The sequence below is a fragment of the Pseudophryne corroboree genome, chromosome 6 (genome assembly GCF_028390025.1).
Source record: "Pseudophryne corroboree isolate aPseCor3 chromosome 6, aPseCor3.hap2, whole genome shotgun sequence".
In the NCBI taxonomy this organism is placed as follows: domain Eukaryota; kingdom Metazoa; phylum Chordata; class Amphibia; order Anura; family Myobatrachidae; genus Pseudophryne; species Pseudophryne corroboree.
In genome coordinates, this window is record NC_086449.1 from 540,394,854 (window position 1) to 540,419,566 (window position 24,713).

Below are 24,713 nucleotides of genomic sequence, written 5' to 3' on the forward strand. Positions count from 1 at the left end.
GCTGCTTCAGGATCTCTTGTCCATTGTCAGCAGGACCCAGTCGGGGATCCAGAAGGGACAGCCCCTCTCAATTGCTGGTCCTGTAGCCACCAGGTCAGTGACAGACGGACCTCCGGAGTCAAAGTGATCATGTGAGATCTGATTCGATGGGGTAGGCCGATCCACTTGGAAAGGATTAACCTCTGCAGAGGGCGAGAATGAAATTGAGCGTACTCTACCATGTTGAATGCCAACACCATCAGGCCTAGTACTTGCATCGCCGAGTGTATCGACACTCTGGGGCGACAAAGGAAGCATCTTATCCTGTCTTGAAGTCTCAGGACTTTTTCTGGAGACAGAAACAGTTGTTGACTGTGTGTGTCCAAGAGTGCCCCAAGGCGCACCATGCTCTGAGCTGGGACCAGCGAGGATTTCTTCCAATTGATGAGCCACCAGTGGGCTTGTAGGAAGTTTACCATCAGTTGTAGATGACTGAGGAGTACATTGTGGGAGTTTGCCAGAATCAGCAAGTCGTCCAGATACGGCAGGATCCTGCTCCCTGGCAACGGAGATGTGCAGTCATTATGGCCATGACCATGGTGAAGGTCCGAGGAGACGTAGCCAGTCCAAATGGTAAAGCCTGGAACTGATAGTGGAGGATGCCAATAGCAAACCGCAGATACTCCTGATGCGACATGTCAATGGGTATATGCAGGTACACATCCTGTATATCCAGGGATACCATATAATCTCCGGGTTCCATAGCCAGTATAATTGAGTGCAGTGTTTCCATACAGAACTTGGACACTCTCACAAATTTGTTCAGTGATTTGAGGTTGAGTATAGGCCAGAAAGACCCATTGGGTTTCGTAACTAGAATCAGGGTCGAGTAGTAACATCTACCTCTCTGGGCCAGAGGAACCCACACTACCACTTCTGTATTCAGGAGAGAACTCACAACCTTTTGCAGAGCTTGCGCCTTTAACGGATCTAAAGGGATAACTGTGGTGCAAGACTGGCGAGGGGGACGTCTCTTGAAGGAGACTGCGTACCCGTGAGAGACAACTTCTCACAGCCATGCATCTGAAGTGGTAATTAACCAGACCTGGGTGAACTGCAGAAGTCGGCCTCTCACCCTGTGGTCCACCAGCAGGAGGCCTGCCCTGTCATGCAGCAGGCTTGTCTTGTTTAGAAGCAGGCTGACGGGCCGCCCAGGACTGCTTTGCTTTGGGCTTAGTGATTTTGGGAGCATGAGATTGTCTCGGGTATTCCTGATCTTTTGCTTTCCCTTGAGGCCGAAAGGAACAAAAAGTGGTACCTTTAACCTTCTGTGCAGAAGGATTAGTATTTGGGAGAAAGGCAGTCTTAGCAGCCGACAATTCAGATACAATTTTATTTAGGTCTTCCCCAAACAAAATGTCCCCCTTAAAGGGGAGTACCTCCAAGGTCTTTTTTGGAGTCTAGGTCCACCTTCCATGACCTTAACCACAGAATACGGCGAGCCAGGACAGACGTAGTCAACGCCTTGGCTGCCAACACACCCGCCTCAGAGGATGCCTCCTGAATGTAGTAGGCGGTGGTGCTAATGTGAGACAGGTATTGTCTGGCATTGTCAGATATATCCTCGGGCAGCTCTTCCTCTAATGCCTAAACCCATGCTTCAATTCCTTTTGCAGCCAAAGAGGCCGCAATAGTGGGTCTATATACAGCACCTGTAAGGGAGTAAATAGATTTCAGGCAACCCTCCACACGCTTATTTGTTGGTTCCTTCAGTGAAGTGACAGTGGTGACAGGCAGAGTGGACGACACCACTAGGTGGGTGACATGAGAATCCACCGGCGGTGAAGTTTCCTACTTGTTACATAACTCTGCATGGAGAGGATAGCGAGCCAAGGACCGTTTATACAAAGGGAATTTCATCCCTGGATTAGACCAGGGAGCCTTTCAAATTGTCAGAATGGGGTAATAGACTTTTAACCACCATCTGCCGTTTACACATATCAGTTTTCTTAGCTACAGTCAGGGGTGTATCTAGGGATCCAAGCACCCCTGGCAGAGTAAGAGCTGGTGCCTACCCCCCCCCCCCCCTACATACATATTTGAAATAAGGAAGGTGTATCGAAAAGGGCATGGCCTTGTGGGGAAGGGGCGTGACAACACAATAGTACTTCCAATTCAAATTATGCCACACAGTAGCTTATTACACCGCATAGTATTGTCTCTTATTCACGTTATGCCACACAGTATCACATTACACCACACAGTAGTGTCTCTTATTCACGTCATGCCCCACAGTATCACATTACACCGCACAGTAGTGTCTCTTATTCACGTTATGCCACACAGTATCACATTACACTGCACAGTAGTGTCTCTTATACACGTTATGCCACACAGTATCATATTACACCGCACAATAGTGTCTCTTATTCACGTTATGCCACACAGTATCACATTACACCGCACAGTAGTGTCTCTTATTCACGTTATGTCACACAGTATCACATTACACTGCACAGTAGTGTCTCTTATACACGTTATGCCACACAGTATCATATTACACCGCACAATAGTGTCTCTTATTCACGTTATGCCACACAGTATCATATTACACCGCACAGTAGTGTCTCTTATTCACGTTATGTCACACAGTATCACATTACACTGCACAGTAGTGTCTCTTATACACGTTATGCCACACAGTATCATATTACACCGCACAATAGTGTCTCTTATTCACGTTATGCCACACAGTATCACATTACACCGCACAGTAGTGTCTCTTATTCACGTTATGTCACACAGTATCATATTACACCGCACAGTAGTGTCTCTTATTCACGTTGTCACACAGTATCACATTACACCGCACAGTACTGTCTCTTATTCACGTTATGCCACACAGTATCACATTACACCTCACAGTAGTGTCTCTTATTCACATTATGCCACACAGTATCACATTACACCGCACAGTAGTGTCTCTTATTCACGTTATGCCACACAGTATCACATTACACCGCACAGTAGGGTCTCTTATTCACGTTATGTCACACAGTAGTATCCCTATAGGAAACACTGTCTATAGAAGGCATATGGAGAATGCAAATAGAAAATAGAAATGTGGACCAGTGCTAGTAAATATATTTCTATTTTTATAAGTGGAATGCGGTCAAACTGCATTCAGGGATGTGACTGCAATATCTCTGTTCTCAGCTCTCCGTTGATTGGATCACATTGGCTGTAAACAGCTGATTAACAGGCAGAGGCATTTGCGGGGAGGGCAGGGGGGCAGTGATGGACTGTTGCAGGGGCGGCGTGGGGAAAACGGGGTTGGGCCGTCTGCATTTTCGGGGTGGCTGAGTGACATCACACGCAGCCACCCCTATGTGATAAATAGTGGCAGACCACCTGCATACGCAGCCTAGCTGCAGCTGTAGGGGGTCGTCCACAGTTGCTGCGACCACAATTAAATTGCGGTCACAGTTGCTGAGCAGACCATTCAGCATGCTGGACGGCCTTGCCCTGCGATGGATGAGCATCCCCCAGCATGCAATAGAAAGGATTGCAGATTCTGCAAATCTTACCGAATAACCCCCACTGCCATTAGTACATCTGATCCCGCCCATAGGCACACACATATACACTTACAAACATGCTGTCACACACAAAACACATACAGTACATGTGATATACAGTACAGTCACACATGCAGTATATACAAATAGTTACACACGTGCACACATATATACAGTCACATACATATATATATATATATATATATATATAGTTACACACTTATTCACATACATAGTCACACACTAATACACACATAAATACAGTAGATACTTATACTGTACACACAAACATACATACATACATACACACACACACATATAGTCACATACTTAAATGCAGACACACATACAGACATACTATATAGTGTTTACCCCCCTCACTTCACAGACAGGGTACACTCAATGCATGTACTTTAGTAGCTCCTTTTACTCTCCCCCTCTCCTCCATGCTGTTGGGTTGCGTGGCACTGACTGAGTGCCGCATAGTCCCGCCCATCTGCTTCCACTCCGTCCACTTCCCGAAGGTCAATGCCGTGCAGTGCAGTCTTGTGCCACCCCTCCCCTCACTAAGGGGGTCATTTACTAAGCAGTGATAAGAGTGTAGAAGTGAGCCAGTGGAGAAGTTGCCCCATGAACCAAACAGCAGCTCTGTATAATTTTATTGTATGCAAATTATAGATGTTACTTCAGTGCTGATTGTTTACCATGGGCACTTCTCCACTGGCTCACTTCTCCGCTCTTATCACTGCTTAGTAAATGTCCCCCTCAATCCGGATTGTACCCTGTGACTGTCTGTTACTGCCGGCGCCGGTGTCCAGCGGCACAGCACTGTACTATTGATCAGTCAGACTCAAAATAAACTGCAGCTCCCGGCAACAAGGGATGCTGAGAGCTGTAGTTTATGTTGAGTCTGATTACAAGTGAGGTGCGGTGCGCTGCCACCTGACACTGGCGCCGGCACTAACAGACAGTCACTAATTCTGACAGTACTACTGGTTTCTACACCCTGGACATGGATGGCACTACCAGGCAGTGCCCCCTCCTTGCCTGGTGCCCCTGGCAAGTGCCATCCTGGCCAATGGGTAGATACACCCCTGGCCACAGTAGTGGAATCCTCATCATCGGTGAGTTGTAGGATTTGCTTAATAGCAACCACAAGGGCAGGGACATTAATTTGCAATGGAGAATCCTCATCAGAAACACCTGATTCAGTGTCTGAAAGGACAGTATGCTCTCCCTCCTCGTCAGATGAAACATCTGAGAGATTTGTGGATTGTGAGGAGGAAGCAGCCCACTTAGATGACCCAGAGACACTAGAGTGACCTGGAGTAGATTTTCGTCTGACCAAGGAATGATTTAAGTGCTGCAACTGGTTAGACAAATTTTCCGTCCAAGGCGGATTAACCATAGGGACAATTTGTGGCTTTAAATGCACAGGTGGCCCCATAAGGGGCGTAAGGCGTTCCACCAGAGTACCCAGTAGGTTTGTGAATGCAGCCCAGGGTGGCTCCTGATTGGTTATAGGAACTGCGGACTGATTGGGAGACAGACCATCATACACATGAGCATCCACAGACTTACTGCCCTTCTTGTTAGACATTGTACACAAATGCAACAACAGAGCAAACTATTACGATAAAGCTAGACAGAGTACAATACCTGCGAATAAACCCGTTAGCATGTGACTGTAGACACCGTACACAACACCAGCGAATAAATCCGGTATTAGGTGACTGAGTACACAGTAGAATACACGTAATAGGTAAATACTGTGACGCACTATATATATGACCCTGACGCACCTAGTTCCTTAGGGTACAGAATATAGTGATAGATATATCTGGGAAACACTGAAGGCGAAACCACACAGCAGATACAGGCACACACAGTCACAGACAATGCAGATAATTATTATGACAATAAAACTGCACTGGACTAGTATATGTACAGATATATATATAACACAGAAATGTCCTAGACCGGAGGTATATATCATAATACTCGTACAATATATATACTTTAATGGGTACACTTTTCTTAACTAACGCTGTCTGTATAAAGACATGTAAAATACTCAACTGTTTGTAAAGTCACAGCAGTCACAGCACTGTATACAGGTGGCTTTACAATGGATTCCTTGTCCTGCAGTCTCAGAGACTAGCCGCAACTATGCTTATAAGATGGCGTGCAGCGTCTCAGTCAGGGAGTGAGGGAGAGTATGAGGCAGCTCCAGAGCGGGAAAATCTGCAGTGGATGTCGCCCTGGGCCAGGGAGAGGTTACAGGTCAAGCGCCAGCTCCCCTATGCTGGACTTCTACCCCAGGTACTAGTGAGCCTTATTAAATGGGGTGTTAGGACACCCGACCTGTGCTCTATTGCCCTGGTGGTCTAGTGGGGTCCCTGCTCAGTGAAAGTGTCCATGCCAGGCCATGACCTGTCTCCCTATATCACGGATGGAACGCAATTTAATGGCGGATCCCGCCTGGGGTACTCTCTTACCTCCTCCCCGTAGCAGCCATGAGAACCAGGAGAGTGACTGCGAACGTGTGCCTAGAGCCAGAGCATCTCAGCCACAAGTACCTGGGAACAGGCCACGGGAGTATGCAACGCCACTTGAGAGGTGATGGAGCTGCAGCGCTGAAGTGTCACCATGACATACAGCGCTGACAGCCCAGTTTTGAAGAAATTTTCTGTCAGAAAAAGCTTTTTCAGGGCTGCCCAGTGCAGCCCACCTGTTAAGTGACCTGCTTCTGCAGACACCAATTGAAACTGAGCTCACAGTGCCTGGAGGCAGGGTTATAGAGATGGCCCCAATGGCACCTGGGACAGCCTAATGCTTTAGCCTGTTGGTGCCTCTGGATCAAGATCAAGATCCACTCTACACCTCGATGTTTCACTGTGGAATCCAATGTAACCTGCTACAGAAATTCACATTATAGCACACAGTATGAGTAGAAATTCACATTATACCACACGGTATGAGCCAGAATCCACATTATACCACACAGTATGAGCCACAATTCACTTTATACCACATGGTATGAGCCAAAATTCACTTTATAGCACATGGTATGAGCCAAAGTTTATGCCACATGGAATGACACAAAATTCAGGGAAAGTGACAGCAGGGACATAGGGACAGGGAAAGTGACATAGGAACAGGGAGAGGGACATAGGGACAGGGAGAGTGACAGGGAGAGTGACAGAGGGACAGGGAAAGTGACAGCAGGGACATAGGGGCAGGGAGAGTTCCATAGAGAGGGACAGCAAGGGCATACAGTAAGGACTAGGGAAAGAGTAAAGCAGCAGGGTAAGATTACCTATTTAGCAGCGGCGGTGCTGAGGATGCTGTGGTCTGTGGGGCGATGGCTGAGGAGACAGTGGTTGGTTTGGGGGGTGGAAGAGGCTGTGGGAGTTGCCAGAGGTGCAGAGAAGGACTGAGGGTGGCGGTGGGGCATCAGAGGAGGCTGAGGGAGGGGGCGGTGCAGCGGAGGAGGAGGCAGAGGGTGGCGGGGATAGCGGTGCAACGGCGGGGGAGGCTGTGGTCGGCAGTCTTTGGTGCGGGACTGTAGCTCCTATGACCGAGGCGCTACTATTTCAAATCTGCCGCGGACCGGTAGCCATTCAGGCGATCACTCCTGATTAAAAATTTGGGAATAACTAGTGCTTATGCTATAAAAAAGGATTATTAAGATGGTCTGAAATATATTTTCACAATTTATTATATATAAAAAGGGTATAGTCAACCATATGTAAAAGACATTTCATTTGTATGTCAAAGGGTAACAGGTTTGTTTAAAAACTTTGATTGCAATTGGAGTACGATAAAATATAATTTAATTGGCTGATTGGCTGCCGGTTCGAGAGCTCGATGTGGTGGCAGGGGTCTTCAGACAGTGCTCGAAGAAGTGCCAGTATGCCATACCGGTGTATACCGGCCCACTTCGAGCACTGGTTTGAGGTATAAATCACTGCCAAAAGACACCTCTCCCTCCAAAGACTATTTAGGTATGTATCTGTTCCTGAAGTTGCCTGCAGGCGGCAAAAGATGAAGTGCTATAGTGAATGTGGAGAAAAATTCACACTGGGATGCCTGTTCAAGCAAAATGTATCCGTCCCTGAAATTACCCGCAGGTGGCAAAGCACCAGTGTCCACACCAGACACATTTCTCATGCCAGTAGCTGGGAAAGTACTGTTGCCTGAAGCTGGCACCATTAGGTCACCCATTAAGACAGAAGGGGTCCCAGTACTAATACTATGCCCCACTATTAAACTCTCCAGTATGTATGTCCAGCATGTCTCTCTTCAGTGGACTGTGAATCAGAAGAGGTGACTAGGTATTCAACCTCTTCAAAGAGGCAAGTATAGTGCCAGCATGGCACTAGCAGCCAAGATCTTCCATGAAATGATATTCTGTAGCTTACATTGGAAGCTTAGTTAGAGGTATACAAGTTTGCCCAGCTAGTCTGTAGAGCAACCCTAGTCAAAGACAAATTGGTTTTAAGCAGTTATGCAGGGCTCCAAGATGTACCTGCACTATTTGCCATGAAGTTGACTCTTCTTTTGGTTCACATGAGGGTGATAAGTCTTAAGGCAACCCCATGGACTAAATGTTAAGGCAAATTCAGTTTTAAAATAACTGATGCCGAAGACCCTCTGCTTTTTGTTCATAAATCCTGATTCTGCCATAGCTGGTAAATTAAGCAGTGTGAGACCTGTCAGTGGTCTGGATGGGAGACCAGGACCTGTAGGCTCTTTCTGCACATTAGAGTCTCTAGTTGCGTCTAAATATTTGCTCTTAGTACCATTAGTAGATCCACCATTATTATTGGTGAAGGGCTTGCTGGTTGACGAGATCTAGACTAATGAGGCCACTTGACTTGCCAATTTTGGTAGACACTGACCTATTTGGCCCAGATTTCATTTGTAAAATTAGGGCTCACTACAAGACTCATAAGTTACGATAAAGGAATTGCAGCCCCTTGCTATATAAAGCTTGGCAGCGGAAAATAGATTTGGCAGAACCAGCCTTCTAAGGCTGGACAATTCATTTCCCGCAGAGGTCAAATGACTCATTCATACTACAGCTAAATGTCAAGGCACTGAATACACTTTTACAAGACACAAGGTTCAGGATGAAAGGGCTAGCAGATATCCCTTTTTTTCTGACGTCCTAGTGGATGCTGGGTACTCCGTAAGGACCATGGGGAATAGACGGGCTCCGCAGGAGACTGGGCACTCTTAAAAGAAAGATTAGGCACTATATCTGGTGTGCACTGGCTCCTCCCTCTATGCCCCTCCTCCAGACCTCAGTTAGAATCTGTGCCCGGCCAGAGCTGGATGCACCTAGTGGGCTCTCCTGAGCTTACTAGAAAAGAAAGTATTTGTTAGGTTTTTTATTTTCAGTGAGATCTGCTGGCAACAGACTAACTGCTACGAGGGACTGAGGGGAGAGAAGCAAACCTACCTGCTTGCAGCTAGCTTGTGCTTCTAAGGCTACTGGACACCATTAGCTCCAGCGGGATCGAACACAGGGCCTGACCTCGATCGTCCGTTCCCGGAGCCGCGCCGCCGTCCCCCTTGCAGAGCCAGAAGACGGAAGAACCAGGAGAAAATCGGCGGCTGAAGACTCCGGTCTTTAATAAGGTAGCGCACAGCACTGCAGCTGTGCGCCATTGCTCCCACAGCACACCACACGCTCCGGTCACTGGTGGGTGCAGGGCGCTGGGGGGGGGGCGCCCTGGGCTGCAATAAGTATACCTTTTGGCATAAGTGCACATAATACAGTTATAAACTGTATATGTGCCTAATCCCCCGCCATTAATATTATTAAAAAAGCGGGAGAAGCCCGCCGCGGAGGGGGCGGAGCTATCTCCCTCAGCACACCGGCGCCATTTTTTCTTCACAGCTCCGCTGGAAGGACGCTCCCCAGGCTCTCCCCTGCAGTATACACTACAAGAAGGGTAAAAAAGAGAGGGGGGGCACATAAATTTAGGCGCAAAAGGTGATATAAGCAGCTATTGGGGGAAAATTCACTTTGTGTTAGTGTAAATCCCTCTGTTATATAGCGCTCTGGTGTGTGCTGGCATACTCTCTCTCTGTCTCCCCAAAGGACTTGGTGGGGTCCTGTCCTCAGTCAGAGCATTCCCTGTGTGTGTGCGGTGTGTCGGTACGGCTGTGTCGACATGTTTGAGGAGGACGCTTACGTGGAGGCGGAGCAGGAGCCGATAAGTGTGATGTCGCCCCCTGCGGGGCCGACACCAGAGTGGATGGATATGTGGAAGGTATTAACAGACAGTGTCAACTCCTTGCATAAAAGGTTCGATGACGTAACAGCTTTGGGACAGCCGGCATCTCAGCCCGCGCCTGCCCAGGCGTCTCAGAGGCCATCAGGGGCTCAAAAACGCCCGCTACCTCAGATGGCAGACACGGAGTCTGACTCCAGTGTAGACGAGGATGAGACAAATGTACAGTCCACAAGGGCCATCCGCTGCATGACTACGGCAATGAAAAATGTGTTGCACATTTCTGACATTAACCCGGTTACCTAAAAAGGGTATTATGTTTGGGGAGAAAAAGCAGCCAGTGACTTTTCCCCCATCTGATGAGTTAAATGAATTGTGTGAAGATGCGTGGTGTTCCCCAGATAAGAAATTAGTGATTTCTAAGAGGTTACTAATGGCGTACCCTTTCCCGCCAACGGACAGGTTACGTTGGGAAACATCCCCTAGGGTGGACAAGGCGCTCACACGCTTATCAAAAAAGGTGGCACTGCCGTCTCAGGACACGGCCGCCTTAAAGGAGCCTGCAGATAGAAAGCAGGAGGCTATCCTGAAGTCTGTGTATACACACTCAGGTACTATACTGAGACCTGCAATTGCTTCAGCATGGATGTGTAGTGCTGCAGCTGCTTGGTCTGATACCCTGTCAGATAACATTGATTCCCTTGACAGGGATACTATTTTGCTAACCATAGAGCATATTAAAGACGTCGTCTTATATATGAGGGATACACAGAGGGACATTTGCTGGCTGGCATGTAGAATTAATGCAATGTCCATTTCTGCCAGGAGAGTATTATGGACTCGGCAGTGGACAGGTGATGCTGATTCTAAAAGGCACATGGAGGTTTTGCCTTATAAGGGTGAGGAATTGTTTGGGGACGGTCTCTCGGACCTCGTATCCACAGCAACAGCTGGGAAGTCGACTTTTTTACCTCAGGTTCCCTCACAGCCTAAGAAAGCACCGTATTATCAAGTACAGTCCTTTCGGCCTCAGAAAGGCAAGCGGGTCAGAGGCGCGTCCTTTCTGCCCAGAGGCAGGGGTAGAGGGAAAAAGCTGCACCAGACAGCCAGTTCCCAGGAACAAAAATCATCCCCTGCTTCCACTAAGTCCACCGCATGACGCTGGGGCTCCACAGGTGGAGCCAGGTGCGGTGGGGGCGCGTCTCCTGAACTTCAGCGACCAGTGGGTTCGCTCACAGGTGGATCTCTGGGTTCTACAAGTGGTATCTCAGGAATACAATCTGGAGTTCGAGGCGTCTCCCCCTCGCCGTTACCTCAAATCAGCCTTGCCAGCTGCCCCCACGGAAAGGGAGGTAGTACTGGCGGCAATTCACAAGCTGTACCTTCAGCAGGTGATAATCAAAGTTCCCCTCCTTCAACAGGGACGGGGTTACTATTCCACAATGTTTGTGGTACCGAAACCAGACGGTTCGGTGAGACCCATTCTAAATTTGAAATCCTTGAACACTTATATAAGGAAGTTCAAGTTCAAAATGGAATCGCTCAGGGCGGTTATTGCAAGCCTGGAAGAGGGGGATTTTATGGTGTCACTGGACATCAAGGATGCTTACTTACATGTCTCCATTTACCCACCTCACCAGGAGTACCTCAGGTTTGTGGTACAGGACTGTCATTACCAATTCCAGACGTTGCCGTTTGGTCTGTCCACGGCACCGAGGGTATTTACCAAGGTAATGGCCGAAATGATGATACTCCTTCGAAAGAAGGGAGTTATAATTATCCCGTACTTGGACGATCTCCTTATAAAGGCAAGGTCCAAGGAGCAGTTGTTAGTCGGAGTAGCACTATCTCGGGAAGTGCTACAACAGCACGGCTGGATTCTGAATATCCCAAAGTCGCAGCTGATTCCTATGACGCGTCTGCTGTTCTTGGGCATGATTCTGGACACAGAACAGAAGAAGGTGTTTCTCCCGGAGGAGAAGGCCCAGGAATTGTCATCTCTGGTCGGGGACCTCCTGAAACCAAAACAGGTGTCGGTGCATCACTGCACGCGAGTCCTGGGAAAGATGGTAGCTTCTTACGAAGCAATTCCCTTCGGCAGGTTCCATGCAAGGATTTTTCAGTGGGATCTGTTAGACAAATGGTCCGGATCGCATCTTCAGATGCATCGGTTGATCACCCTGTCCCCGAGGGCCAGGGTGTCTCTGCTGTGGTGGCTGCAGAGTGCTCATCTTCTCGAGGGCCGCAGATTCGGCATTCAGGACTGGGTCCTGGTGACCACGGATGCAAGCCTCCGAGGTTGGGGGGCAGTCACTCAGGGAAGAAACTTCCAAGGACAGTGGTCGAGTCAGGAGACTTCCCTACACATAAATATTCTGGAACTAAGGGCCATTTACAATGCCCTGAGTCAAGCAGAACCCCTGCTTCAAAACCAACCGGTGCTGATTCAGTCAGACAACATCACGGCGGTCGCCCATGTAAACAGACAGGGCGGCACAAGAAGCAGGATAGCGATGGCAGAAGCCACAAGGATTCTTCGATGGGCGGAGAATCACGTGCTAGCACTGTCAGCTGTGTTCATTCCGGGAGTGGACAACTGGGAAGCAGACTTCCTCAGCAGGCACGACCTCCACCCGGGAGAGTGGGGACTTCATCCAGAAGTCTTCAAGCTGATTGTAAATCGTTGGGAAAGGCCACAGGTGGACATGATGGCGTCCCGTCTCAACAAAAAGCTAAAAAGATATTGCGCCAGGTCAAGGGACCCTCAGGCGATAGCTGTGGACGCTCTAGTGACACCGTGGGTGTACCAGTCGGTTTATGTGTTCCCTCCTCTTCCTCTCATACCAAAGGCACTGAGGATAATAAGAAAGAGAGGAGTAAGAACTATACTCATCGTTCCGGATTGGCCAAGAAGAACTTGGTACCCGGAACTACAAGAAATGATCTCAGAGGACCCTTGGCCTCTGCCGCTCCGACAGGACCTGCTACAGCAGGGGCCCTGTCTGTTCCAAGACTTACCGCGGCTGCGTTTGACGGCATGGCGGTTGAACGCCGGATCCTAATGGAAAAGGGCATTCCAGATGAAGTCATTCCTACGCTGATAAAAGCTAGGAAGGATGTGACAGCAAAACATTATCACCGCATATGGCGAAAATATGTTGCTTGGTGTGAGGCCAGGAAGGCCCCAACAGAGGAATTTCAGCTGGGTCGATTTCTGCACTTCCTACAGTCAGGAGTGACTATGGGCCTAAAATTGGGATCCATTAAAGTCCAGATTTCGGTCCTGTCTATTTTCTTTCAAAAAGAACTGGCTTCACTGCCTGAAGTTCAGATGTTTGTTAAGGGAATGCTGCATATTCAGTCCCCTTTTGTGCCTCCAGTGGTACCTTGGGATCTCAACGTTGTGTTGGATTTCCTAAAATCACATTGGTTTGAGCCACTTCAGACCGTGGAGTTGAAGTATCTCACGTGGAAGGTAGTCATGCTGTTGGCCTTGGCCTCAGCTAGGCGTGTGTCAGAATTGGCGGCTTTGTCCTGTAAAAGCCCATATCTGATTTTCCACATGGACAGGGCAGAATTGAGGACTCATCCCCAATTTCTCCCAAAGGTGGTATCAGCGTTTCATTTGAACCAACCTATTGTGGTGCCTGCGGCTACTCGGGACTTGGAGGATTCCAAGTTGCTGGACGTAGTCCGGGCCCTGAAAATCTATGTTTCCAGGACGGCTAGAGTCAGAAAAACTGACTCGCTGTTTATCCTGCATGCACCCAACAAGCTGGGTGCTCCTGCTTCAAAGCAGACTATTGCTCGCTGGATCTGTAGCACGATTCAACTTGCACATTCTGCGGCTGGACTGCCGCATCCTAAATCAGTAAAGGCCCATTCCACGAGGAAGGTGGGCTCTTCTTGGGCGGCTGCCCGAGGGGTCTCGGCTTTACAACTTGCCGAGCTGCTACTTGGTCGGGATCAAACACTTTTGCAAAATTCTACAAGTTGGATACCCTGGCTGAGGAGGACCTTGAGTTTGCTCATTCGGTGCTGCAGAGTCATCCGCACTCTCCCGCCCGTTTGGGAGCTTTGGTATAATCCCCATGGTCCTTACGGAGTACCCAGCATCCACTAGGACGTCAGAGAAAATAAAAATTTACTCACCGGTAATTCTATTTCTCGTAGTCCGTAGTGGATGCTGGGAGCCCGTCCCAAGTGCGGACTTTCTGCAATACATGTATATAGTTATTGCTTAACTATAGGGTTATTGTTCTGAGCAATCTGTTGAATGAGGCTCAGTTGTTGTTCATACTGTTAACTGGGTATAGTTATCACTAGTTGTACGGTGTGATTGGTGTGGCTGGTATGAGTCTTACCCTGGATTCCAAATCCTTTCCTAGTAATGTCAGCTCTTCCGGGCACAGTTTCCCTAACTGAGGTCTGGAGGAGGGGCATAGAGGGAGGAGCCAGTGCACACCAGATATAGTACCTAATCTTTCTTTTAAGAGTGCCCAGTCTCCCGCGGAGCCCGTCTATTCCCCATGGTCCTTACGGAGTACCCAGCATCCACTACGGACTACGAGAAATAGAATTACCGGTGAGTAAATTCTTATTTTTACTTTTGACCAGAAACTGGTTTTGCCTCAAAATAGACCTGTAGGAGGTTTCCCATTTGGTCTCAGTTTACCATAACCATAGGCAGCTTTGCCATTTTCCAATGAGACCAGCTGTTTCAGTGTACTGTAATGATGTTCAAATTCTCAATAGCACCTTACACCTGCTCACGTTTAATGAAAGCAGTAGTTCCATGTTACGTTATTGTCACCTTGTAACCATTTAACTGGCATGGTCAGATCACATGTCTACCAGTTTTTGACAAGGAGATTCGTTTTGCAGATGTGCATAATACAATATTTAAATATTTGTTGTTTAAAAAAAAATAATATATATATATATATATATACTGTATATATATATATATATATATACATATATATATATATATATATATATAAACAACAACAACTATATGAGTGGTTTTGAAGGGAAAAAAAGTCAATTAAGTGGTTAATTCCCAGTCACCTATGGGAATTTGCAGTTCAAATTTGTCTGGATGACAATTGCTCTTTCTACTTTGAACAGGATGAGAGGCCTAAATGTCTGTAACAAAAGCCCTAGTGATTAGGGAATTAGATATTCAAAGGCTGCTCACCTGACTTTGGGCAATGTTCCCTTAAATTAATATTTAAAACTTTGGTTCAAACCTTCAGCGGTTCCTAGAATAGATCATTTTGCAAATTCTTTCTATAGCTCAGGTTCCTACAGTACTTTTGCACCCAGAGTGTAGTGTGGAAACAGTTATCATTGAAGGGATGTGATGTCTTTTCCATGGTCAAAACTTTTTCTCCCATATGTCCTTCTGCCACCTGCTTTTCTGCTGAAGATGTTGCATAAAATGAAAGCAGACAAGGTATCCCAGTTAATCCGGGTTTAATATATGTGGCCATACAAGGTATGGTTCCCTCTAATGAGCTAGTTGTGCCTAGGACCCTAAATTCCTCTAGGACAGGGATGGGGAACCTTCGGCCCTCCAGCTGTTGTTGAACTACACATCCCAGCATGCCCTGCAACAGTTTTAGTATGGCCAAATAGCAAAACTGTAGCAAGGCATGCTGGTATGTGTAGTTAAAAAACAGCTAGAGGGACAAAGGTTCTCCATCCCTGCTCTAGGACTATCCAAAGACTACTTCCAGAGATCTCCAGATCTTCTGGACAAGTTGCTACCATACATGTGGATAATGACATTAGTGGGCTGCTAAAGCTGGGTACACACCAGGACAGAGCCGGCCCTAACCAATATGATGCCCTAGGCAAGATTTTGGCTGGTGCCCCCTAGCACAACCACTGGTTCCACCTCTGAACTTGCACCTCTTTCCCAGCACCATCACCCCTCACCCATAGCAGTCCTTATTTTGGTGTTTGTACCCCCTATATTTTAAATAGGAACAGTGCGCACATTTGGCGCACAGCCCAAAAAGGGGTGTGTTTTTGCTGGCAAGGGGCATGGCCACACAATAGTAACCCCAATTCCAATTACACCACACAGTACTGCAACTTTATTCACATTTGATCATGCGATAGTGTCCATAATTCATATTACATCCCACAGTAGTACCACTTTACCTTAAATGTTACTCCTCACAGTAGAGCCCCTTATTCACATTACATCACACTGAATTGCTCCTTATTCACATTAAACCAGACCCTATTGCTCTTTATTCACATTAGATGACACAGTAGTGCCCTTTCTATACGCAACGCCACATAGTAGAGCACCTTATACACATAATGGCATACATTAGTAATGCATTTAAACACATAATTCCACACAGTAATGCCCCTTACACATATTAGACATATTATTAATGTCCTTATAAACATAATGCACCTTACACATTATGACCACCTTTATTAATGCCTTTTTACACATAATGTCCCTTACACATATGCCACACATTATTAATGCCCTTATACACATAATGACACACATAGTGCCCCCTACACATTTGCTGCACATTATTAGTGCCCCTATACAGTATACACATAATGACACACATGCAGTACTACCCTATTACACATATGCCGCACATTTTTAATGCCCTTATACACATAATGACACACATAGTGCCCCTTACAAATATGTTGCACATTATTAATGCATTTTTACATGACACACATAATGCTCCTTACACATATTCTGAACACTACTGCACAACCAACCCACTCACATGCACACAGCACTCACACTGCCACTAACACTGTGGCCTCTGCCTCTGCTTGGATACAGATATGTCCTCATAAATCTTGCCTCAATGCTAACGTTGGGCACCTTTTTTATGAAAATGCATCTTATTTGCATTGCTATGTGGCTAGGATGCACAAGCACCTTCTGCTGATTAAACTGATATGCAGCATGACTATATACTGTGTGAGACTGTGGCTGTATCTGCATATGAAATGCTACATACAGAATATAGGCATGCCGCATATCATTTTAATCAGCAGAAGCTGCTGATGCCCCTAGGCATATCAAATGCCCTAGGCAATTGCCTAGTTTGCCTATACCTATGGCCGGCTCTGCACCAGGACAGTGTGTCCCACTGATGGTGATATGCAATTTAGTGTAAAGGTCCATACACATGGAGCAATATAGCTGAGCAATTTTGACTATATAGTCAAAATCGCTCAGAAAGTTAGTGCATATCGCTCCGTGTGTACACAGCCAGCGATAGCGATGCACGTCCCCGCCAGGTCGCTATCGCTGCTAAAAATAGACTGTGCAGGCAAGTCAATTTTGGCTAGGTCGCTGGAAAAGAAAAAGCATCCCCTTGCTTAAATGAGTTAGCCAAAATCGCCCATAGCCAAAATCGCTGGTAAAGTTAGTCAAAATCTAATACTGCCAGTTCAAGGGAAAACGCTCAGTCAAAATCTCTCATAGTTAAAATCTCTCTGTCTGTATGCACCTTAAGATAGTGTGATGTATCAATACAGCATAAATGTAACTACCTGCAGCTGTTCATTGCTTTATCCCACTATACGATGCATATGATATATCATTTTGATCTGCATTTGTATGGTATATCATACAATATATTGCTTAGTGCGTAAAAAGCTAAGATTGTCTTGTTCAGTAGTCCTTATCATTGTCTCACTGAGGCCATGCAATGATAGGTATTCTGCTATGATTAGAGAATTTAATGTATGGCATAGTACTGCCAATACAGCTAGACCAGCTTCTCTCCTTCCTGGACTTTCTGGCTGCCAAATAAGAAGTAGTCCTAGCATCTGCCACCATCTGCTTTTATAGTGCAGCTCTTGCCTTGTTATCACTAGTGATGTGCACCGGAAATTTTTCGGGTTTTGTGTGTTGGTTTTGGATTCGGTTCCGCGGCCGTGTTTTGGATTCGGACGCGTTTTGGCAAAACCTCCCTGAAATTTTTTTGTCGGATTCGGGTGTGTTTTGGATTCGGGTGTTTTTTTACAAAAAACCCTCAAAAACAGCTTAAATCATAGAATTTGGGGGTCATTTTGATCCCATAGTATTATTAACCTCAATAACCATAATTTACACTCATTTCCAGTCTATTCTGAATACCTCACACCTCACAATATTATTTTTAGTCCTAAAATTTGCACGAGGTCGCTGGATGACTAAGCTAAGCGACCCAAGTGGCCGACACAAACACCTGGCCCATCTAGGAGTGGCACTGCAGTGTCAGACAGGGTGGCACTTCAAAAAATAGTCCCCAAACAGCACATGATGCAAAGAAAAAAAGAGGTGCAATGAGGTAGCTGTGTGACTAAGCTAAGCGACCCAAGTGGCCGACACAAACATCTGGCCCATCTAGGAGTGGCACTGCAGTGTCAGGCAGGATGGCACTTCAAAAAAATAGTCCCAAAACGCACATGATGCAAAGAAAAAAAGAGGCGAAATGAGGTAGCTGTGTAACTAAGCTAAGCGACCCAAGTGGCCGACACAAACACCTGGCCCATCTAGGAGTGGCACTGCAGTGTCAGACAGGATGGCACTTCAAAAAATAGTCCCCAAACAGCACATGATGCAAAGAAAAAAAAGAGGTGCACCAAGGTCGCTGGATGGCTAAGCTAAGCGACCCAAGTGGCCGACACAAACACCTGGCCCATCTAGGAGTGGCACTGCAGTGTCAGACAGGATGGCAGATTTAAAAAATAGTCCCCAAACAGCACATGATGCAAAGAAAAAAAGAGGTGCCTGACTTAAACAAACCAACTCACCATCAGAATCCTCCTTGTCAATTTCCTCCCCAGCGCCAGCAACACCCATAACCTCATCCTGGTGTACTTCAACAGTGACATCTTCAATTTGACTATCAGGAACTGGACTGCGGGTGCTCCTTCCAGCACTTGCAGGGGGCGTGCAAATGGTGGACGGCGCAACCTCTTCCCGTCCAGTGTTGGGAAGGTCAGGCATCGCAACCGACACAATTGGACTCTCCTTGGGGATTTGTGATTTAGAAGAACGCAAAGTTCTTTGCTGTGCTTTTGCCATCTTAACTCTTTTAAGTTTTCTAGCAGGAGGATGAGTGCTTCCATCCTCATGTGAAGCTGAACCACTAGCCATGAACATAGGCCAGGTCCTCAGCCGTTCTTTGCCACTCCGTGTCGTAAATGGCACATTGGCAAGTTTACGCTTCTCCTCAGACGATTTTGATTTAAATTTTTGGGTCATTTTACTGAGCTTTATTTTTTGGGATTTTACATGCTACCTACTATGACATTGGGCATCGGCCTTGGCAGACGACGTTGATGGCATTTCATCGTCTCGGCCATGACTAGTGGCAGCAGCTTCAGCACGAGGTGTAAGTGGATCTTGATCTTTCCCTATTTTACCCTCCACATTTTTGTTCTCCATTTTTTAATGTGTGGAATTATATGCCAGTAATATATCAATAGCAATGGCCTACTACTATATATACTGCGCACAACTGAAATGCACCACAGGTATGGATGGATAGTATACTCGACGACACAGAGGTAGGTAGAGCAGTGGACTACTGTACCGTACTGCTATATATATAGTTATACTGGTGGTCAGCAAACTGTGCAAAACTGAAATGCACCACAGGTATGGATGGATAGTATACTTGACGACACAGAGGTAGGTAGAGCAGTGGCCTTCTGTACCGTACTGCTATATAGTATATACTGGTGGTCAGCAAACTGTGCAAAACTGAAATGCACCACAGGTATGGATGGATAGTATACTTGACGACACAGAGGTAGGTAGAGCAGTGGACTACTGTACCGTACTGCTATATATATATAGTTATACTGGTGGTCAGCAAACTGTGCAAAACTTAAATGCACCACAGGTATGGATGGATAGTATACTTGACGACACAGAGGTAGGTAGAGCAGTGGACTACTGTACCGTACTGCTATTTATATAGTTATACTGGTGGTCAGCAAACTGTGCAAAACTGAAATGCACCACAGGTATGGATGGATAGCATACTTGACGACACAGAGGTAGGTAGAGCAGTGGCCTTCTGTACCATACTGCTATATAGTATATACTGGTGGTCAGCAAACTGTGCAAAACTGAAAGGCACCACAGGTATGGATGGATAGTATACTTGACGACACAGAGGTAGGTAGAGCAGTTGACTACTGCACCGTACTGCTATATATATAGTTATACTGGTGGTCAGCAAACTGTGCAAAACTGAAATGCACCACAGGTTTGGATGGATAGTATACTTTACGACACAGAGGTAGCTAGAGCAGTGGCCTTATGTACCGTACTGCTATATAGTATATACTGGTGGTCAGCAAACTGTGCAAAACTGAAATGCACCACAGGTATGGATGGATAGTATACTTGACGACACAGAGGTAGGTTGAGCAGTGGACTACTGTACCGCACTGCTATATATATAGTTATACTGGTGGTCAGCAAACTGTGCAAAACTGAAATGCACCACAGGTATGGATGGATAGTATACTTGACAGCCCAGAGGTAGGTAGAGCAGTGGCCTTCTGTACCATACTGCTATATAGTATATACTGGTTGTCAGCAAACTGTGCAAAACTGAAATGCACCACAGGTATGGATGGATAGTATACTTGACGACACAGAGGTAGGTAGAGCAGTGGACTACTGTACTGTACTGCTATTTATATAGTTATACTGGTGGTCAGCAAACTGTGCAAAACTGAAATGCACCACAGGTATGGATGGATAGCATACTTGACGACACAGAAGTAGGTAGAGCAATGGCCTTCTGTACCATACTGCTGTATAGTATATACTGGTGGTCAGCAAACTGTGCAAAACTGAAATGCACCACAGGTATGGATGGATAGTATACTTGACGACACAGAGGTAGGTAGAGCAGTGGACTACTGTACCGTACTGCTATATATATAGTTATACTGGTGGTCAGCAAACTGTGCAAAACTGAAATGCACCACAGGTATGGATGGATAGTATACTTGACGACACAGAGGTAGGAAGAGCAGTGGCCTTCTGTACCGTACTGCTATATAGTATATACTGGTGGTCAGCAAACTGTGCAAAACTGAAATGCACCACAGGTATGGATGGATAGTATACTTGACGACACAGAGGTAGGTAGAGCAGTGGACTACGGTACCGTACTGCTATATATATAGTTATACTGGTGGTCAGCAAACTGTGCAAAACTGAAATGCACCACAGGTATGGATGGATAGTAAACTTGACAGCCCAGAGGTAGGTAGAGCAGTGGCCTTCTGTACCGTACTGCTATATAGTATATACTGGTTGTCAGCAAACTGTGCAAAACTGAAATGCACCACAGGTATGGATGGATAGTATACTTGACGACCCAGAGGTAGGTAGAGCAGTGGACTACTGTACTGTACTGCTATTTATATAGTTATACTGGTGGTCAGCAAACTGTGCAAAACTGAAATGCACCACAGGTATGGATGGATAGCATACTTGACGACACAGAAGTAGGTAGAGCAGTGGCCTTCTGTACCATACTGCTGTATAGTATATACTGGTGGTCAGCAAACTCTGCAAAACTGAAATGCACCACAGGTATGGATGGATAGTATACTTGACGACACAGAGGTAGGTAGAGCAGTGGACTACTGTACCGTACTGCTATATATATAGTTATACTGGTGGTCAGCAAACTGTGCAAAACTGAAATGCACCACAGGTATGGATGGATAGTATACTTGACGACACAGAGGTAGGTAGAGCAGTGGCCTTCTGTACCATACTGCTATATAGTATATACTGGTGGTCAGCAAACTGTGCAAAACTGAAATGCACCACAGGTATGGATGGATAGTATACTTGACGACACAGAGGTAGGTAGAGCAGTGGACTACTGTACCGTACTGCTATATATATAGTTATACTGGTGGTCAGCAAACTGTGCAAAACTGAAATGCACCACAGGTATGGATGGATAGTATACTTGACGACACAGAGGTAGGTAGAGCAGTGGCCTTCTGTACCGTACTGCTATATAGTATATACTGGTGGTCAGCAAACTGTGCAAAACTGAAATGCACCACAGGTATGGATGGACAGTATACTTGACAACACAGAGGTAGGTAAAGCAGTGGACTACTGTACCATACTGCTATATATATAGTTATACTGGTGGTCAGCAAACTGTGCAAAACTGAAATGCACCACAGGTATGGATGGATAGTATACTTGACGACACAGAGGTAGGTAGAGCAGTGGCCTTCTGTACCGTACTGCTATCAGTGGCGTAACTAGAAATTTTTCTCCCCCAAGCCAAAAAATTCTTTGGCGCTCCCCCCCCCCCCCCCCCCCCCACCCCCACCCGCCGCATAATTGGGAGCAAGAAAGGGATAACGGCGCGCGCTGCAAAAAGGGGCGTGGTTTTGTTGGAATGGGCGTGGTTTCTCATAAAGGGGCGTGGTATTGCAGGAAAAGACTACCTTATACCCCAGTTTTGCAACCTGCACGCCCAGACGTTAGCCACCACAGGAAAGAAAAATAATCCTGATTCATGCCCCTTACATTATTTGTCATTTTTCCTCCTTATAGTAATGCCCAGTATACATTATGCCACATACTGCAATGGCCCTTAGACATTATTCCACACACAATAATGCACATGACACATTATACCACACACCATAATGCCCCCGACACATTATGCCACACACCGTAATGCCTGTGACACATTATGCCACACACCGTAATGCCTGTGACACATTATGCCACACACCGTAATGCCCCCGACACATTATGACAGGAATCGCAATGCCCGTTATACATTATGCTACACACTGCAATGCCCCTGATACATTATAGCACATACAATGCCTGTGACACATTATGACACACACCGCAATGACCTTGAGACATTATACCACAATGCCCGTGATATAGTATACCATACACCGTAATGCCTGTGACACATACCGCAATGCCCTGCCCGTTATACCCTATGCCACACACCGCAATGCCCATTATGTATTATGCCACACTGCAATGACCCTGAGACATTATACCACATACCACAATGCCCGTGATATAGTATACCACACACCGTAATGCCTGACACATTATGACACACACCGCAATGTCCGTGATACATTATGCCACACACTGCAATGACCCTGAGACATTATACCACATATCACAATGCCCGCGATATAGTATACCATACACCGTAATGCCTGTGACACATTATGACACACACCGCAATGTCCGTGATACATTATGCCACACACCGTAATGCCCATTACACATTAAGTCCTACAGTAAGGCTTCTAATTACTTTTCAATTACCTTCTCGTTGTCAGGGGTTTCATGCACTGGGTGTCATGCTCGTTGCCAGGTGTTTCATGCACTGGGTGTCATGCTCGTTGTCAGGTGTTTCATGCACTGGGTGTCATGCTCGTTGCTAGGAGGTAGTCCTTGTTGCTAGGGCTGTGCTCCCAGTGCCACATATGACCCCAGTGCCAGATATTCCCCCACGGTGCCAGGTACTCACATGCCCCCGGTGCCAAATATAGCCCCCCCCCATGTGCCAGGTACACATATACCCCCCCAGTGCCACATATGCCCCCAGTGCCAGATATTCCCCCCCAGTGCCACATATGCCCCCAGTGCCAGATATTCCCCCGTGCCAGATATGCCGCCAGTGCCATATATTCCCCCCCAGTGCCACATATGCCCCCAGTGCCAGATATTCCCCCAGTGCCAGATATCCCCCCTAGTGCCAGACATCCCCCCTAGTGCCAGACATCCCCCCCAGTGCCAGACATCCCCCCCTCCCAGTGCCATATATGCCCCAGTGCCAGACATCCCCCCCCCAGTGCCAGATATCCCCCCCAGTGCCAGACATCCCCCCCCCAGTGCCATATATGCCCCAGTGCCAGACATCCCCCCCAGTGCCATATATGCCCCAGTGCCAGACATCCCCCCCCCAGTGCCAGATATCCCCCCAGTGCCAGACACCCCCCCCCAGTGCCAGATATCCCCCCCAGTGCCATATATGCCCCAGTGCCAGATATCCCCCCCTAGTGCCAGACATCTCCCCCCCAGTGCCATATATGCCCCAGTGCCAGACATCCCCCCCCAGTGCCAGATATCCCCCCCAGTGCCAGACATCCCCCCCCCCAGTGCCATATATGCCCCAGTGCCAGACATCCCCCCCCAGTGCCATATATGCCCCAGTGCCAGACATCCCCCCCCAGTGCCAGATATCCCCCCCAGTGCCAGACATCCCCCCCCAGTGCCAGATATCCCCCCCCAGTGCCATATATGCCCCAGTGCCAGATATCCCCCCTAGTGCCAGACATCTCCCCCCCAGTGCCATATATGCCCCAGTGCCAGACATCCCCCCCCCCAGTGCCAGATATCCCCCCCCAGTGCCAGACATCCCCCCCCCCAGTGCCAGATATCCCCCCCAGTGCCATATATGCCCCAGTGCCAGATATCCCCCCTAGTGCCAGACATCTCCCCCCCAGTGCCATATATGCCCCAGTGCCAGACATCCCCCCCCCCCAGTGCCAGATATCCCCCCCAGTGCCAGACATCCCCCCCCCCAGTGCCAGATATCCCCCCCCCAGTGCCATATATGCCCCCTAGTGCCAGACATCTCCCCCCCAGTGCCATATATGCCCCAGTGCCAGACATCCCCCCCCAGTGCCAGATATTCCCCCCAGTGCCGCCGTCGCCGCTTATTGGAGGGACACGGAGGGCACAGATCGCCTCTCCTGTGTCCCTCCTGCTGCATCATCTCCGGCGGCCGCGGGTCTAATAGGGGGAAGTGCCGTCCGTGAGCCAATTAGAGCTCACGGACGGCACTTCCCCCTATTAGACCCGCGGCCGCCGGAG